General features: G+C 43.8%; 1 long non-coding RNA gene across 1 annotated transcript; it reads left to right on the top strand.

The window, feature by feature from the left end:
- The first annotated feature begins 2,150 nt into the window (after window positions 1-2,150).
- Window positions 2,151-15,028, top strand: LOC142491394 (uncharacterized). Its single transcript, XR_012800388.1, has 2 exons — window positions 2,151-2,226; window positions 13,202-15,028. It is a non-coding gene; the product is annotated as an uncharacterized LOC142491394 (long non-coding RNA).
- Window positions 15,029-18,136: the final 3,108 nt, after the last annotated feature.

Here is an 18,136-nt window from a genome sequence, read left to right as displayed (position 1 = left end):
TTCTCAGTGGGACCATTTGGTTAAGGCAGGAAGGCAGCTTCAAAAGAGGTTAATCTTCCATTATATGTTTTCATGTTGGACTGCAGATATAAACCCCCTCCCAAAAAACAACACGTACAGTGTGAGCATATTCACGTCTCCGACAGGTCCACACATCTGTCCATAGTCGCTCAAGATAATGCTTCCACTGCAGCCAGGGATTATGGGTAGTGACATGCAAATGAGCACATAATGCTTTTGCTTCTTATCCATTTTACCATGGATCCCTAAAAGCTTATGCCTGCCATTTTTTTCACCGCTTTTACAGCATACCTTGAATTAATGCTTAAAGTTGCATGGTCCGCAAACCTAATCACAGACCCGTATTGACCTTCTGGGTTTCATCAGTGTGAGAATGGCTACTGACCTTGCATTGTGAAGCTGGCAGTGGCTGCAAACCCAAGTACACTAAGTAAGTTATGGTGAGTTAAAAAGTGACAACTTTCCACCATACAGCAAAAGATAATATATATATATATATATATATATATATATATAATATATATATTATATATATATATATATATATATATTTATGAGCACATTCACCTGCCACAGACAGGTCCACAAACCTGACTTTTCCCCATAGTCACCCAGCATACAGAGCTTCTACTGCAGCTAGGGAATCTGGGTAGTGACATGCAAATGTACGCACTGTGTCAGACTGAGTTTATTTAGCAGTGATGCATCACTAGTACAACGATCAGTGTCTGCTAGATGATTTAGAACATTTGTCATAGTTTATTAAACTCTGAAGTAGGTTATCGCACCACAATCCAATGTTAACTGCTATTAACCTAAGTGCCAGTTACTGTGGGATTGTGTGCGGTAACCCAGTGGTGCTCAACTCCAGTCCTCAAGCCCCTACATCAGGTCAGGTTTTCAGGATATTTCTAGCTTCAGCATGTGGTTCATTCAGAGGCTCCATCTTCGACTGAGCTACCTGTACTGAAGCTGGGCTATCCTGAAAACCCGAGCTGTTGGGGGATTGAGGACTGGAGTTGAGCACCCCTGCAGTAACCCATATTGGAGGTTAGTCAATCCTTCCCAATGTATCTTCCAATCATCTGTGGAGAGTTGCAAGGTATGTGAAATTACATTGATACTATCTGGAAAGCCTGTAACATAATTGACATTCACAGTGTGGCGGTTTTTCTTTTCTTTATGGTGAAGCATGCCTATAAAGCAGAATTCACCTTTGTACTTTCTCTGTCTTTTAGTCACCATAACTGACTTTAGAGGTCACTTATGGAAATATCAGTTTGTCTAGGGCTGTGATTCTACTGAAAAAGACTCCATAATTCTGATATTTCTACGAAAAACCTCTAACATAGGCTTTCTCTTGACTTGCCATCTTGTATTAGTGCTAGTTTATTACAATGCCACTGCTTTTGTTAGAACATTTGACTCGCATAGTGGAGTATTAATTTTCTGCGGGGTGTATATAAAAAATTATATATACCGGTGTGTATATATATATATTTATATTACCTTATTTGACACAAGGTGTTCCACAGATCTGGACCAAGGTACAGAGACCCCCTGGTTCATGAGACATATTTAATTTTGAAATTCCTTTATAAAAATTTGTTGTGCGGTTGAAGTCATCCGGCCCTCCTTACACTGGCCGCACATGGAATGCCGTAGCGTCATTGTTTAAATTATTTTGAAGCTTCTGATTGTCACCTTGTAGCCATCTTTGTTTTTTCCTTGCAAGTATTGGCAAACGTTACATTTGAAAAAATAAGTGTGCGTGTGTTTTATGTGCCATGTTTCATATTCAGTAAAAAAAACAAAACAGATTTTAGGCAGCATTGCCATCCTTTTATGTGTATGATTTATTTACAATCAATGATGTGGGATTTATAAATGTAATATTTAGCCATATACTGTATGCATTTCCCTTATAAGGTCTCTTAAGCAGTATCAACTCGTAGTAGGAACTTTGATTTAAAATGATTGACTTGTGTTGCAGAAAAAACTGCCCTTCAACGCACAAAGAGATAATGTCACTTTCACGATACGACTTTCAGTCCCTGATGAAAATGCACAACCTGACTTCGGAGCAGTTAGACTGCATTCATGACATACGTCGGCGAAGTAAGAACAGGAATCGCAGCACAGTAGCGTTGTCGTAAGAGAAAACTTGACTGCATACAGAACCTGGAGACCGAGATTCTTCAACTGGTATGTTGGCTTTTCTTCGTTACAGTTTTAAATAAAATGACTGTATTGTATGTCTTTTATTTATATAGCGCCAAAAGTGTACTTAGCTGCTTCACAAAGAATACAGTACAGGGAATAAAAATGATACAATAAGTACAGCAAAAACAGACAATAGGAAAGGAAATCCCTGCCCTGAAGAGCTTACACTCTAAGAGGTATGATGGGAGACTTACAGAGAAAGCAGGTGAGGGAATAATTGTATGGCAGTGCTTGGCCACAATAGGTGGCTGAGTGTGGGACAGTAACCATGAGTGTAGGCTGTTGGGATGCTTAGCTTGTGGGGTGAGTTTTAAGGTTAGTCCGTATTAAATCAGAAGGTTAACACCATTTACAGGTACTGATCCATATCACCCTCATGCCCCCACCCCCCCATCCCTAGCTTTTTCTTTCTGGTCATGAATTCTATAAGGACTGTTGAACTTGTAAAGAGTTCTGGCAGGCATGCTCGACTCCAGTCCTCAACCCCCCCCCCCCCCCCCCCCCCCCCCCCCACCATCCCCAACAGGTTAGGTTTTTGGGATATCCGTGCTTTAGCACAGGTCGCTCTATCAGAGGCAGTCTTCACTGAGCCACCGGTGCTGAAACTGGGATATTCTGAAACCTGACCTGCTGGGATGGGAGGCTTGAGGACGGGAGTTGATCACCCCCTAGTTATGGAATAAACTTCCTCCAAGCCATTGTGCATATTTATCTGCAGACTATCTTGGTGAAGAAAAAATATCAATCTCTGCTGCACTTGCAAAAAAAAAAAAACTTTTGTTCATTTGACCTTTCAGAGTCTTTTTTCACCCTTCAGATTTATGATTACTATTTGAATGTTATTGGTTTTGTTAATGTGATAACGGCTTTAGTGAACACTGTCGTGGAAAAACTCAGTCCCACACTTTTTTTTAGGCAAAAACAATCTGTTGAAAAACTTTTTATTGCAGCAGCTGCTTGCAAGAGTGCATTTAATGCAAATCAAAACATTGCTGTCTGACTTAACACAAAGGCACTGCACTATAGGCTCTAAGCAAGCTATCTTATACCAGAAGAAGGGGCGGGCATACATAATTTTGCAATGTCTGCCCATATAACTTCATCGGGTGTCCTACTTTTCTTTATCTTTTTTTCTTGCAGTTACTTGGTTATACATTTTTGCAAGATATTTTAGCAGATTAAGCAAAAGAAAACTCATGTGCTAGGCTACCTCATGTTTCTTAAGGCCGACAGCCTATAGTCTCTCTCTCTCTGACTATACAACGGGGGTTAATAGAGAAGACGGGGGGTGGGGGGTGCAGCTAAACAAAGAAATTGCAGTTTCAGCATTAAGGAAAGTTCGAAGGGAAAAAACTTATTCTGCGCGCGCACACAATTCACTGAACCCATAAGGCAATGAAACACAAAGCATGGACTCTTCTTATAGCTTAGGGGCAGTGTTTCCCAATCTGTGTGCCGCGGCGCCCTGGTGCGCCGTGGCTTGCCTAGAGGGGCGCCGCGATTAGCCTCCCCACCATCACTCCGATTATCCCTCCCCACCATCACTGCTTCATGCCGGCCGGGCCGCAGGGGATTGGCTGCAGGTGAGAGGAAGCCGGGGGCGGGGCTTCCACTTTGTGCAGAGCACACGGTGAGTGTGTGTGTCTGCCTTCCTGCTCCTGGCTCCTGTGGCTGCGCGGTGTCCCGTCCCCCTTCCTGCCCCGGGTGATAGGAGAAGGTAGGGGGGTGTGATAGGGAGAAGGTGGGGGGGAGGGGAGGGAGATAGAGGTGTACATTTGCCTGTCCAGTGACTGTGTGCAGGGAGCTGCCTGCACGGATCGCATGCCTTTCCTCCCCTCCTCCCCCCCAGTCACTCACATCCGTCGCTGCCTCTGCTCTCCACTGCTCTCCAATGTGTGTATCTGTGTGTGTATCTGCATCTGTGTGTGTGTGTGTATGTATTTGTGTGTGTATGTATTTGTGTGTGTGTGTGTATTTATTTGTGTGTGTATGTATTTATTTGTGTGTGTGTGTGTGTATGTATTTGTGTGTGTGTGTATTTGTGTGTTTTTGTGTGTGTGTGTGTGTGTGTGTGTATTTATTTGTGTGTGTGTATTTGTACGTGTGTGTGTGTATTTGTGTGCATTTATTTGTGTGTGTGTATTTATTTGTGTGTGTGTATTTATTTGTGTGTGTGTATTTATTTGTGTGCAGGGAGCTGCCTGCACGGATCTCCTGCATTTCCTCCCTCCCTGAGAGAGTGTGCCTGAGAGAGAGTGTGTGCCTGAGAGAGAGTGTGTGCCTGAGAGAGAGTGTGTGCTGAGAGAGAGTGTGTGCCTGAGAGAGAGTGTGTGCCTGAGAGAGAGTGTGTGCCTGAGAGAGAGTGTGTGCGCCCTGAGAGAGAGTGTGTGTGCGCCTGAGAGAGAGTGTGTGTGCGCCTGAGAGAGAGTGAATGTGTGCGCCTGAGAGAGAGTGTGGTGTGCGCCTGAGAGAGAGTGTGTGTGCGCCTGAGAGAGAGTGTGTGTGCGCCCTGAGAGAGAGTGTGTGTGCGCGCCTGAGAGAGAGTGTGTGTGCGCGCCTGAGAGAGAGTGTGTGTGCGCGCCTGAGAGAGAGTGTGTGTGCGCGCCTGAGAGAGAGTGTGTGTGCGCGCCTGAGAGAGAGTGTGTGTGCGCGCCCTTGAGAGAGAGAGTGTGTGTGCGCGCCTGAGAGAGAGAGTGTGTGTGTGCGCTGCCTGAGAGAGAGAGTGTGTTGTGCGCGCCTTGAGAGAGAGAGTAGTGTGTGTGCGCGCCTGAGAGAGAGAGTGTGTGTGCGCGCCTGAGAGAGAGAGTGTGCGCGCCTGAGAGAGAGAGTGTGCGCGCCTGAGAGAGAGAGTGTGTGCGCCAGAGAGAGAGAGAGAGAGAGAGAGTGTGTGAGGTCAGAGAGAGAGAGAGAGTGTGTGAGGTCAGAGAGAGAAGAGAGAGAGTGTGTGAGGTCAGAGAGAGAGAGAGAGAGTGTGTGAGGTCAGAGAGAGAGAGAGAGAGTGTGTGAGGTCAGAGAGAGAGAGAGAGAGAGAGAGAGAGTGTGAGGTCAGAGAGAGAGAGAGAGAGAGAGAGAGTGTGAGGTCAGAGAGAGAGAGAGAGAGTGTGTGAGGTCAGAGAGAGAGAGAGAGAGTGTGTGAGGTCAGAGAGAGAGAGAGAGTGTGTGAGGTCAGAGAGAGAGAGAGAGTGTGTGAGGTCAGAGAGAGAGAGAGAGTGTGTGAGGTCAGAGAGAGAGAGAGAGTGTGTGAGGTCAGAGAGAGAGAGAGAGTGTGAGAGTGTCTGAGAGAGACACCAATTGCGCACTGCAACTGTTAGGTATGTATATACACCTTTGTTTTTACTTTGGGCGCCGAGTAAAAATCCTGATTGCCTTGGGGAGCCTTGAACCGAAAAAGTTTGGGAACCACTGGCTTAGGGAAACAAAAGCCTGGTTAAAGCTATACATAGAAATAATGTGACAATATTCTTCTTCTATAATACGATAACATGCATTTCCTATGGAATAAACTGCAGTGTTTGAATGGAAATTACATTATTGTGTTTAATGAATAGGCCCCTGAGCCTTGGAGGCTCCTTATAGTATTATTGGCGCCAGTAGAATTTTGATGTTTTCATAAGATTTATGTAGAAATGATACTACGTTGCTATATACACTTGTGCAATATCAAATAGAAGGGTAACTTTCTTGTTGAGCAAACTGCAATGAAGGAGCAGCTATTTCATTGGACATAACACCAATCTATCCAGGTTATTTTCACAGTTACATGAACCATCTTGTAACATCGTTAAAGCTTCTGTTTTCTTTGGAATTCTTTTTAAATCTATGAGAAAGTCCTGTTATGCTTGTTAGTGTGACGGAGTTAGTATGGTTTCCTTTGACAAATGTATACATATTATTCACAATAGTCACACTGGATCTCCTACAATTTGTTTCCACCCGGTCCTGCTGCATATTGAGAAATCCAAATATCTAAAAAATAAGTGTCACTAAAGAAAAATGATATTTGTCAACATTATTTAACTTTTTGTTTTCTTTTTCTCCAAACCGTTTTATCTCTAAAAAGTACTTGACTATAAGCTGCCAGTCACGCAGTGTCATCTTAGAATGTTATCTTGTGTTCAACATTCAGTAACTCCCTCAGTCACACGGCTGCTAATTTAGAAATGTGCATGATGGTTCAGTTGTAGTCAGGGTGTTGATCGGCGTTGCTGTTGAAATGTTAACCCCTTGAACAGGGCTTGCTGGCATACATTGTACCGGGGACAAGCGGCTGACTCAGGAATAGAGAGGCATACTGTATATACCATATGCACACTCGTGCACATCAGACACATGCACAATATATTTACCATACATGCACCGTACTATCTATCTACCTCAAATAAAAATATCACTTGAGTCCATTCAATTAATCTCAGATACGTCTGCAACCCTGCTTATCACCATTATCTCTTGGCATGCAGCCAGGGATTCTGGAAATTACATGAAAATGAGCAGTGTCAACTTTTACTTGTCTATTTTAACATGGAGACCTGTAAGCTTATGCCTGCCATATTACACAGGTTTTCAGCACAGCCTGGCATAAAGTGTATAGCAAGTAAACCCACTCGGACAGTTGTTTCAACCTTTTGGTTGTCATCGCGGTGAGGCTGGTTTTACTGGCTTTGCAATGTACAGTAAAGCTGGGAAAGGTTTCAACCATACCGTAAATAATGGTGTGTACGCTGTACCATTCTATGGTAAGATAGAAATAGGCTAAAGCGCTCCAACGCAGGTCTTTGTCACATTAAAGTGCCCTTTTAATTCATTTTTGATTTTGGGTCCTTCCTGCTCCGTTTTTGCTTGTGCTCTCTTTCCTTCCTTTATTTAACCTTGTCAACCATTCTATGGTAGAGGGTTTTTGTCACTTTTTTGCCCACTATAACTTATTTAGCGTGGGTACAGTATATACACAGAGCTTGACAAATTACCAAAAAAAGCTACTTGCCCAACTAAAAAAGCTACTCGCCCACTGGCCAGCCCCCAATTAAAAAAAAGTTGAATAAATTCCTAATAAGAACTAATAATATTCTTTTTTTGTTAACATAGTTTATTAATTGTATTACATTTATACGATACTACAATTCGTCATTGTTACATAGTTACATAGTAAATGAGGTTGGAAAAAATTCAATTTAGACAACAGATACCTTATCCTATATCCTACTTAAAGTATATTGATCGAGAAGGAAGGCAAAGAAAAAAATCAGTGACACATCAACTAATGATATCTCATAAAGGGAAAAGTTAATTCCTTCCTGACTCCAAGAATTGGCAATCGGATTTCTCCCTGGATCAACATCCTTCCCAAATCTCCCTCCTTTCCTAGCGCTACTATTCTCTTAGACAGAGTCTGGGTTTATTGCGCTGGTGGGGCTGAGCTGCTGCAGAGTTATTGATAGTAATGCTATCAGGGAATACCCACCCCTCCTGTCCACTCACAGTTAATTCCACAGCTGCAGGTCTTCGTTAATCAACTCTGCAGTGACATCAGCCCCCTCCCTCTGTCTCTCACAAAACCCTCTCCCTAACCTCTTCCTCTCTAACCCCCTTCCTACCGTTCTCACCCCCATCCTCTCACCTACCTGGCTTTGGTGGAGCTGGGCAGCAGAGGATGAGGAGGTGGCGGTGGCGGAAAAAGAGGACTCGCACTAAAAATGTATTTATAAAACAAATGCCATCACTAAAAAATAAATATATTTGTCTAATAGCGTTCCCATTCATGCCGTACTATTCATACTCCCTCTCCCATTCTCTCTCGTCTTGCTCCCCCATTCTCTCTCTGTCTGCTTCCCCACTCCACCATTCACTATCTGTCTCCCCCTGACCACCATGGTCTCTGTCTCTTCCCCCCCCCCCCACCATTCTATCTCACTCCCTGCCATTCTTTCTCCATCCCCCCTCCCCTCCATTCTCTCTCCCTTCACCGCTCCCCCTCCTGTCATTCTCTCTCCCTACTACCCCACCCTCCACATGACCTGGCTGGTGGATTTTTACTTTTGGGGGGGAGGGGGGGGTGATGAGGATTTATCACACTGTAATGGTTGAAACAACTTCGGCTATAACTGTATCTAGGCACCATAAACACAAGATAATGGTGAAAGGTGGGGTTGCAGACCTGTCTAAGACATGCAAATGAGCGTACAGTAATATTTCCATTTGAGATATATATCTCTATATCTCTCTCATATATATATATTTCCCAGAAACACACACTGACCTGCAGAGAGACACACACACACACACACACACACACACACACACACACTCACACTCACACTCACACTCACACCCTAGCCTGAATAAATAACACACGCACTCCCTGAACCTACCCAACACACACCATGACCTGCACAGCTCACACAACCAGACCCTGACCTGCACAGCTCACACAACCAGACCCTGACCTGCACAGCTCACACAACTAGACCCTGACCTGCACAGCTCACACAACCAGGCCCTGACCTGCACAGCTCACACAACCAGACCCTGACCTGCACAGCTCACACAACCAGACCCTGACCTGCACAGCTCACACAACCAGACCCTGACCTGCGCAGCTCACACAACCAGACCCTGACCTGCGCAGCTCACACAACCAGACCCTGACCTGCACAGCTCACACAACCAGACCCTGACGTGCGCAGCTCACACAACCAGACCCTGACCTGCACAGCTCACACAACCAGACCCTGACCTGCACAGCTCACACAACCAGACCCTGACCTGCACAGCTCACACAACCAGACCCTGACCTGCACAGCTCACACAACCAGACCCTGACCTGCACAGCTCACACAACCAGACCCTGACCTGCGCAGCTCACACAACCAGACCCTGACCTGCACAGCTCACACAACCAGACCCTGACCTGCACAGCTCACACAACCAGACCCTGACCTGCACAGCTCACACGCACACACTCAGACCGACCTACACAACAGACACTGACCTACACAACTAACTCGCACACATACCAGCACAGACTCGTACACACAGACTGACCTAGAAAAACCATTTTTAACAGGATGGGCTGTGAGCCGCAGTCATGCTTACAGTACAAGGGCTATGAGGAGCATGGCACAGCAGCTCCGTTCTTGCTGTTATTGGCCCCGCCCCCCGATGATGCCGGCCCGCCCCCTTTTCTCTGCAGCCGGGACATTTGAAAGCTTTTAAACTAATTCCCGGGACGCGCTTCCCCTGCACTCCTCCTGTCCTGCTCCTGCCGCGTTCTGTCTTGCTGCTCTGCTCAGTGGTCCTCCTCAGTCCTCCTCCAACGTGCCATTCACCACCTCTGCTGCCCTGCTCCAGTAGTCCTCAGTTCTGCTTCCAAACTTGCCAAGTGGTCATTTCAACACGCCACATGCGAGTGGGTTTGTTGAGCCCTGTATATACATATATCTTGGCAAGCTCATAACCCAGTCCCACAATATTTTGTATGTATATATTTGTGACAACTGGAGTGGTAATGGGAAAGTGACCTCAATTATACAACTGTAAACAAAGAAACACCAATGCACCTCCAATATGGCAAATTATTTGATTGATTTCTATGGGGTTTTTTCTTCTATGTGAGGGTCATTTAGTGAAATATTGTTTGGCCAAAACATATCAAGCCCGCAACCACATCACGGTAACCCTACAAGCAGGTTCTACACCAGGGGTGCACACGGTTAAAGGCATTTAAATGAAATGCCGGGGGAGTGGCGAAGGCCTCTGTAAACGTCACTTATCTTGGCTCAGACGGCTTCAAATGACTCCGTGGAGTCACGTGACGTCATGAAGTCAGAACGCCGGAGCCAAGGTAAGGAGGGGGGGGGGGGGGTATAATATAACCAATATTATACTGTGTCCTTTTTGAATTTACTCCACTGCATAGAGAAAAGGGAAACAAAGCGGTGATCTAGTCAATAGCGTCCATATGCACGCCCCAGGCACTAAAAAGCGATCCAAGCAATATGAAGTTGAAAAGTACTTCGTTTGATGGGGTGCACACAGATGGACCATTATCACCACTCCAGTGCAAAATAGCATATATAGGGGCAAGATAATCCACAGCACGCACTTAGTATAGATAAAAAGATCTATTTATTCCATCACAAAACAAACAAAAAAAATGAGTAAACCTGGGCGACGTTTGGTGGAGGAAGAAGGAAAAATTGGTGCCAAACGGAACCATTTCTGGTGTAACGGTGGCTCAGGAGGAAATAAATTGACTGTTCACAGTTCATATAAGGTCAGTGTATGTAATAAGTAGCGTTCATGGCCATCGACCGCATCCTTCGCGTCACGTGTAGCAACCGTTGCTTACAACATCCGAGAAATCCCGTGCATGCACTGAGAGAGGAGCTTGACAACGAACCGTGGTAGTCCAAAACGTCGGCCCATTTTTACTCATTTTTGTTTTGTGATGGAATAAATGTATCTCTTTATCTATACTAAACGAGTGCTGTGGATTCTCTTTTCCCTATTTGTGTGTGTGTGTGTGTGTGTGTGTGTGTGTGTGTGTGTGTGTGTGTATATTTATACATATACACATACACCCTCCCCCATATGCACACCATACACTCCTGTGGCAGTATCTTTTCTGGATGGATAGTGTTCATTATCTGCTTATTTTTTAGTCACTTTTGCATTGTCATTTACATGGCATTTGGGGGCAATGCATATATTGTCAATATCTTCCTATATTTGTATATGTATATATGTGAAAAACTGTCTGTGTGCACCCTCACCTCATTGGCCTGCGGGGAGGGCGTGACTGTCACACCACCCTTAGCATATCCCCTCCCCAGTCCGGTGAGGGGGGGGGGCTCTGTGTTTAGGGGAGGAATAGGGCTGCAGAGTGAGAGGTGGCAAGCTGATGGGAGGAAGGAACACATCCCACAGTAAAACATGCACACACATCCACACTGAGAGAGGGGGGGGTACCGGAGAGAGAGGGGGGGGGGGTACCGGAGAGAGAGGGGGGGTAGCGGAGAGAGAGGGGAGTAGCGGAGAGAGAGGGGGAGTAGCGGAGAGAGAGGGGGGTAGCGGAGAGAGAGGGGGGGTAGCGGAGAGAGGGGGGGGGTAGCGGAGAGAGGGGGGGGGTAGCGGAGAGAGAGGGGGGGTAGCGGAGAGAGAGGGGGGTAGCGGAGAGGGGGGGTAGCGGAGAGAGAGGGGGGGTAGCGGAAAGAGAGGGGAGGTAGCGGAGAGAGAGGGGGGGTAGCGGAGAGAGAGGGGGGTGCGGGAAAATTAAATCTCGGGCAACGCCGGGTAGATCAGCTAGTATAAAATAATTTGAACTTGTGGCCGTTGGTGTTCAGAAATATTGCCATTTGGCATATGACACTATATGGTAGTTCTGTGCAGATCTCAATGATGTATATTTGGTGCACGTTAGATGATTCATCACAATGTTTGCTCTGTGTTTTTGGATTTTGCCAAGTTTGCCAGGTCTTGGGCGTTGGGAGACACATCATTTGGTGGAAAAAGCATCTTATATTTGATATACTGTATAATTTTCTATGTATATTACAAATTATGTTAGTAATGCTTGGCCATAAGCCATGTTTTCTATTATATTAATCATTAAGAAAATGTGAGGTTAAATCCATCTATTTAGTTGACTTTTAAAGAGAACACTTTCTCAACATGGCTATATTTTAAATTCTCTGGCAAGTGAATCCCATTTGTACATTTTTATTTAGAATGACATTTTAATGAAGATTATTTGCATGTTTTAGTAACATTTGCCAGGGGTAATTTGGTATCGTACAAAGATTCTATGGACGTGAAGTGGGTACACTTGTTAGATGAAGTCCATTGCCTGCTGCCTTTGTACCCTTTTCATGAATGGCAAAAGCGTTGGCAAACCCCATGGCCTTAGGATGTTCTTGGAATATCATGTGATATTGGTCCGTTCTAGCAGTTCAAAAAGCGTCCAAACAGTAGGACTTTCCTAGTAATGACAAGACCTTTAAGTCAGTGTCTATCACGCAAAGGGCTAAAAATCATGTGCAGAAGGTGCCAAAAATAAACATTCATTAAATTCTTGGGAAGAGAAGCAAGTGTTTGTCATGGGGCATGTGATCATTTTTTTTACACTAAAGCATCAGGTCTGTAATAAATGGGAAACCGCAAGAAATCTAAGACCACAACAAAATAACTGAAACAATCCATAAACCCACTGCCTGGCACACATCCTAGCAATACATATACTGTAATCGCAAAGTAAATCGTGGGATGCGGCTCCCAGAGAAGATACATACACACACAAGATACAGTACACACCAAACTGACCCCGTCGTGTTTTGTACGATGAATAAAATGTGTCTGGATCTGTTGACTTCTGCCTGTGTGCCACACGTTGGAAGATTTCTCCCTCATGTACATGAGGTGTCAGTTTGGGGTGTATTTATATAAAGCCATCATAATAATATAATCATGCGAGCTGTACAACTATTATTTTGATGGCGTGTATAAATTTTAATTGTGGAAAAAGTATTTTGCAAAAACATCTAGCTTATGATTTCAACACAATAATGCCTATAGAACATACGGTTAGCAGCATAATTTTGTTATGTGTTTTACTTGTAACTTGCTATCAGTTTCACAATACAGTGCCAACAAGCGAGCTTAAGCATAGAAGTCTGAAAGGATAAACCCGATGTCTGTGAGCTGGGGGCTCTGGACAGGTGGATAAATGCAGCAGGCTGAGCTTCAGGGGAAATCCCCAGGATGCAAAGTACGCAAACGCCACACATTACAAAAACGCAACATTTTCCATAAACCTGATTTTATTATCTATAAACCAACATAAAATGTACACAGGCTCATTAAAAGACTCCATTGGCAGAAAATGTTTCTTGTGATGCGAGTACTTCAGATGTAGCTTGGTTCTATTATTTCAACATTTTTTTATTTATTTTTTCCCCTGCAGCAAAATGAAAAGAAACACTTGCTTAAGGAGCGCGACCAAATATTGTGCACACTGGGGGAGACGAAGCAGAATCTGACCGGACTCTGTCAGCAAGTTTGTCGAGAAGCCGCACTAAGCCGAGAGCAAATCCAGATCCTGGCGAAATATTCGAGCTCCGAGTGCCCGCTTTCCTTTCTGATCCCGGAAAAAGACCAGAGGCTTCTTCAGTGTGAATCCATGGTGCAATCCTGCCAGGGGTTTGCAGAAGGGTCACCTAGTGTAGCAGCAGCAGCAGCAGCCGCAGCAGCAGCTTGTCATCCTGAAGACGAGGAGTATAATTACAAGCTTTTGCAGACCGTGGGTTCAATGCCACCGATAACCTCTGAAAAAGCTTTGCTGGTAAAACACAGCAGTCAAAGTGGCATCACCGATTTTTGCCAGCAAATGACTAATAAATGCACTACTGATGAGTAGCTGTAGAGATGCTCCTTTTGTGGATGTTTTATTTGGGGGGAGGAGCGCAATACATAATTTTATGACTTTTTATGTCTTTTTCAGTTAGAAGATCCTAAAACATGAGTAAATTTTTATTTTTAGTATTTTTTTTTTTTTAAAGGGGGAAAAAAAAATCCCTTTAACTGTCATGACTTTTTTTTAATTAATATTAAAATGCTGAGGCAAATTGCTGACAACAACCCGGGATGTTTACTAACTCCATTTATGTGACGTTTATGGTGCAGCTTTTTATATATACAGTGAAGATCTATATATCACACTTTTTTTTTTTAATGGGGAACAGATATTTAGGTACAGAGGATAAAGTAGATGTCCACAAATCAAACTGTTTCACGTTATTGGGGGAATATCCAAATTGGTGAGCTGTGTAGATATTGCCAAGTGTACATAAATCTGCGATCGAATGTGTAATCCCCAACTTCTTTATCCCAGGGGTTCTCAACTTCAGTCCTCAAGACCCCCCAACAGGTCAGGTTTTCAGGATATCCCTGCTTCAGCATAGGTGACTCAATCAGTGGCTCAGTCTTCGACTGAGCCACTGATTGAGTCACCTGTGCTGAAGCTGGGATATCCTGATAATTAATCCTCGTGAACCCCCAACAGGTCAGGAGTTGAGAACCCCTGGCTTAAACCATGGTCTTAATCCAACATGCATTTGCCCCTTATCTGCCAGTGTGATTGGTGTATCATATTAGTGGAGCTTCGCGCTGCTTGTGTTCAGGGGTAAAGATCCAATGGGGGAGAAAAAAAAGCGTAATTTTAAAGCTGCAATTCATGGAAAATGGACTTGTGCTTAGGTCAATCATAGGAAAGAGTGGTCAGTGACAAGTACTACACTCATTCTTTTTGAGCAAAATATCTCCACTGACTGACCATTTCATGGTTAACCACTGCCTCAAGGGAGACTCTGGTGGCTACTTCCAGCCTCGTCTCCTGCTTTACTCCTCACTGTTAACTGGGCTGAAAGCTTATTTTGATTCTATTCAATCATGTCCTTCCGTCCCTGGCAGCAGAGGTGGTCTGAGGGTCTTTCTCTTTTTCCACCTTTTTAGAGGGCATGGGGGTTGCACCTTTTAATGTAATATGATATATATATATATATATATATATATATATATATATATATATATACCCTGTTTTAATCAGTAGTTCTCAGTTCAAATTCTATGCATTATTCAAAGAGCAGCTTTATGCATCAACCGTAGGGGTTATATGACCTTCATTTGGACACTTCTGAAGCTCATTACAGGTTGAAATTTTTTTAAGTACAGTACTTACAATCTGGCTTTCACTAAGCTGCAACACAATGTTTTGACTTGGACAACGTTACACCGCACAGAATCTGCATGTTATATTGAAGAAAAGATAAATTAGCTCCACAGGTCTCCACTTTATATTTGAATAGCTGTGCTTCGTTTGAAGTACAATGTCAGTTTTCTGATTTTCTAACACTTATATTATATTTGAATGGTAGCCTTTTGCAAATTACTGTCTGCTCCATAAAATCTATTTCAATGTATTTGCATTTGTAAAACAGGCCAACTTAAATGGGGTGTGGGGGGGGGGGGTTAGTCGGCTGTTACAGGGGTTCTCAAGACCCATGAACAGGTCAGATTTTAAGGATATCCCAGCTTCAGCACAGGTGGCTCAGTCAAAGACTAAGTCACCTGTGCTGAAGCTGGTATAGCCTTCAAACCTGACCTATTGGGGAAGGGGGGGGGGGTCTTGAGGGCTGGAGTTGAGAACCCCTGGCCTAATATGGAACCATTTAAGAAAAAAAGTACACTTTGGATCTGTATTTCGCTTACAAACCGTGCGTAAGATTTAAAAAAAAAGAGGTAAAGGAAAATATTGCTTAATAGTGTTTTTGAAAGTGTAAATACATTCTCGTACTCACTGTTATAAACACAAAATGTTTTTGTATTGGAAATAAAATTCCAAAAGTAACACATACAAAAAAAATAATAATAATCTGTTTGAATACAAATAGGGTATAAACATGTACAATTTAGGAAAATGTAAACCATCCTACCTCAAAGTGAACACAATTGTGTCTATACATATTGGGAATAAAACCTGCTCCGCTGCTGTAAATACGGAAGGACTGCTACAGATGTCCTTACAGTAACTTTGTTATATTTTAGTGTGGCCATTTCAATCATGGGAAGTGGCTATGTGCATTCTAGAGCAGGGGGAGCCAGCGCCGGCCTCGAGCTACCAACAGGTCAGGTTTTCAGGATAGCTACACTTAGATTGTAGCTCTTCTGGGCAGGGACTCCTACGCGTATTCCCATTATGTGTTATATCACGTGTATTACTGCTGTGAAGCGCTATGCACATTAATGGCGCTATGTATAAAGATGTACATACACATTCACACAGGGGGCTCAGTCTTTGATGTGTGTGTTGAAGCAGGGATATCCTGAAAACCTGACCCGTTGGTTGCTTTTGGGGACTGGAGTTGGCTACCCCCGCCTTAGAGCGGAAGCCTTTTTTGGGAAAATCTGATGAGAAGAAATGGGTAGATTCTGACTCCTGTTTAATCTTTTGCTTTTACTCCATGCAAGTATAATACCAAGAGCTAGATCTAATCGTGTTGAAGTTGTCTTGAACTAACATCTTGCACTGGACCAATCTGACTCTGTTCTTTTTCATCCTGCTTCACATTGTCTAACTTTGTCTGGACATTGACTTGATTTTATGCTATTCCCCTCTCTATTCTTTCCCTTCCATCATCTTTTGAATGCGCCCATGCTGAGATGTCAGTGCGTTTCTGGCCATAACAATGACCGGCAGCCAGAACATACTGCTACTGTATGTACAAAGCACCTCTTATAACAAACGTAATTGCAGATGATTGCTTAAAAATAAACATTTACGTGGAATCGAAGCGATGCCTATTTTAAAACAATAATGATTATTTGTCACTTCAAAGTGCAGTCGAACTTCGCTTACAAAACAAACATTTGTAAGTAACCTTTGTAGAGATCAGCAGGTACCCTGTAATATGAATATATATATATATATATATATATTTATATATTTACTCTTTTGCATGGCTCCTCAGATAAAGTGAAGGATCCTTTGCTTGCTGATGATGGCGTAGAATAGATGTTCAGCAGTGACATCACATGAGAGGAGCTAAAGGGGGTGTGGACCACAAATTTCCCCTTACCGTGTTTACAAATCAACTTTAAAAATACTTTTACATGTCTGGCTTTAATGACATCCATCACCTAGAGTTAACCCCTTACAAATGTCACTGGCATTCATTTATTTTGGTCCTTGGTGAGACTGCACCTTAAAAATAGAAGGGTGACCGTATATGAGCACACTGTTTTTACAAGGTTTCAAATGCCTTTCCTTTTTTTCTTTTTTGGTAAGTGCTGGAAATGTGAGGTTTAAAGACTTGGTATATAGTTTTAAATATGCCTTACCTATATTTAGTAACAGGTTTAGTCTAGCATGGGGGTTTTAAAACCTCCTGCTTGGGGAACACCAGCCCGGCTACATTTTAGAGATGACCAAGTAACTCTCCATTTGCATGTATTGTACATTTATTCTCATGTTGACTAACCCCTCGATCATTCTTGGAATCTGCTATTGCTGGAGATGTTTAAAAACAACTGAGCTGAAGTACAGCCTAAGGCCGCGTCCATACATACCACGCGCGCGGCGCGACAAATGGCCGTACCTCTCTGAGGCAGGCCATACAGCACGCTGGATTCCCGGGCAGACAAAATCATTCGATTTTTTGTTGCGCGACTGCCGGGTCACGTGATTGGTTCAGCCAATGAGGGCACGTCTCCGACACACATCTCCCCATCCTATAGGCCACGAATTGCCTCAGGGGCAGGTGCGCGCGACACTGCACGCGCCTACTATATCCACGGCCTTACTCTCTTAATTTGTTTTTATTATAGTCAATATGTCACATGGGAACAGTTGGTCAATACTACTCGAATACTTTTGAATAATTTTCAGTCTAATGCTGAGATTATGGTGCGTGCGTGCGCCCGGCAAGCCCTCTTTCTGTAGTGGGCTATGCAAGTTACCCCAGTGCCTGCGCGCCTGCCGGAGAAGAGGCTCGGTGACGCGGCAGCATTTTAAAAATACAACACGTTTTGCATTTTCCGGCGGCTGTTGTGTGACGAACCAGCTCTGTGACGCGTCCGCCATGCCCCTGCATTGTGTCTACAATCTCCTACAGCCAAGTTCACAAACCGCCTGGGCTGTAGGATTGCGCGCGGAGGCGCGCTCGTTCTCACGCGGTCCATAATCTCAGCCTAAACATTCGATAGAAAAGGACAGAAATCTTGATTTACTTCTGAATATATTGTTCTTGCTTCTAAAACCCAGTAGCCAGCATGTAAATTAATTAAATACACTACCTCATTTCCAAATGATTTCAGGGTGCGTAATGAATTTTTGTTTTAATTG

The sequence above is a fragment of the Ascaphus truei genome, chromosome 3 (genome assembly GCF_040206685.1).
Source record: "Ascaphus truei isolate aAscTru1 chromosome 3, aAscTru1.hap1, whole genome shotgun sequence".
NCBI classification, from domain to species: Eukaryota; Metazoa; Chordata; class Amphibia; order Anura; family Ascaphidae; genus Ascaphus; species Ascaphus truei.
Note: the sequence above shows the minus strand (reverse complement) of the source record. Positions and strands in the feature narration are given on the sequence as shown.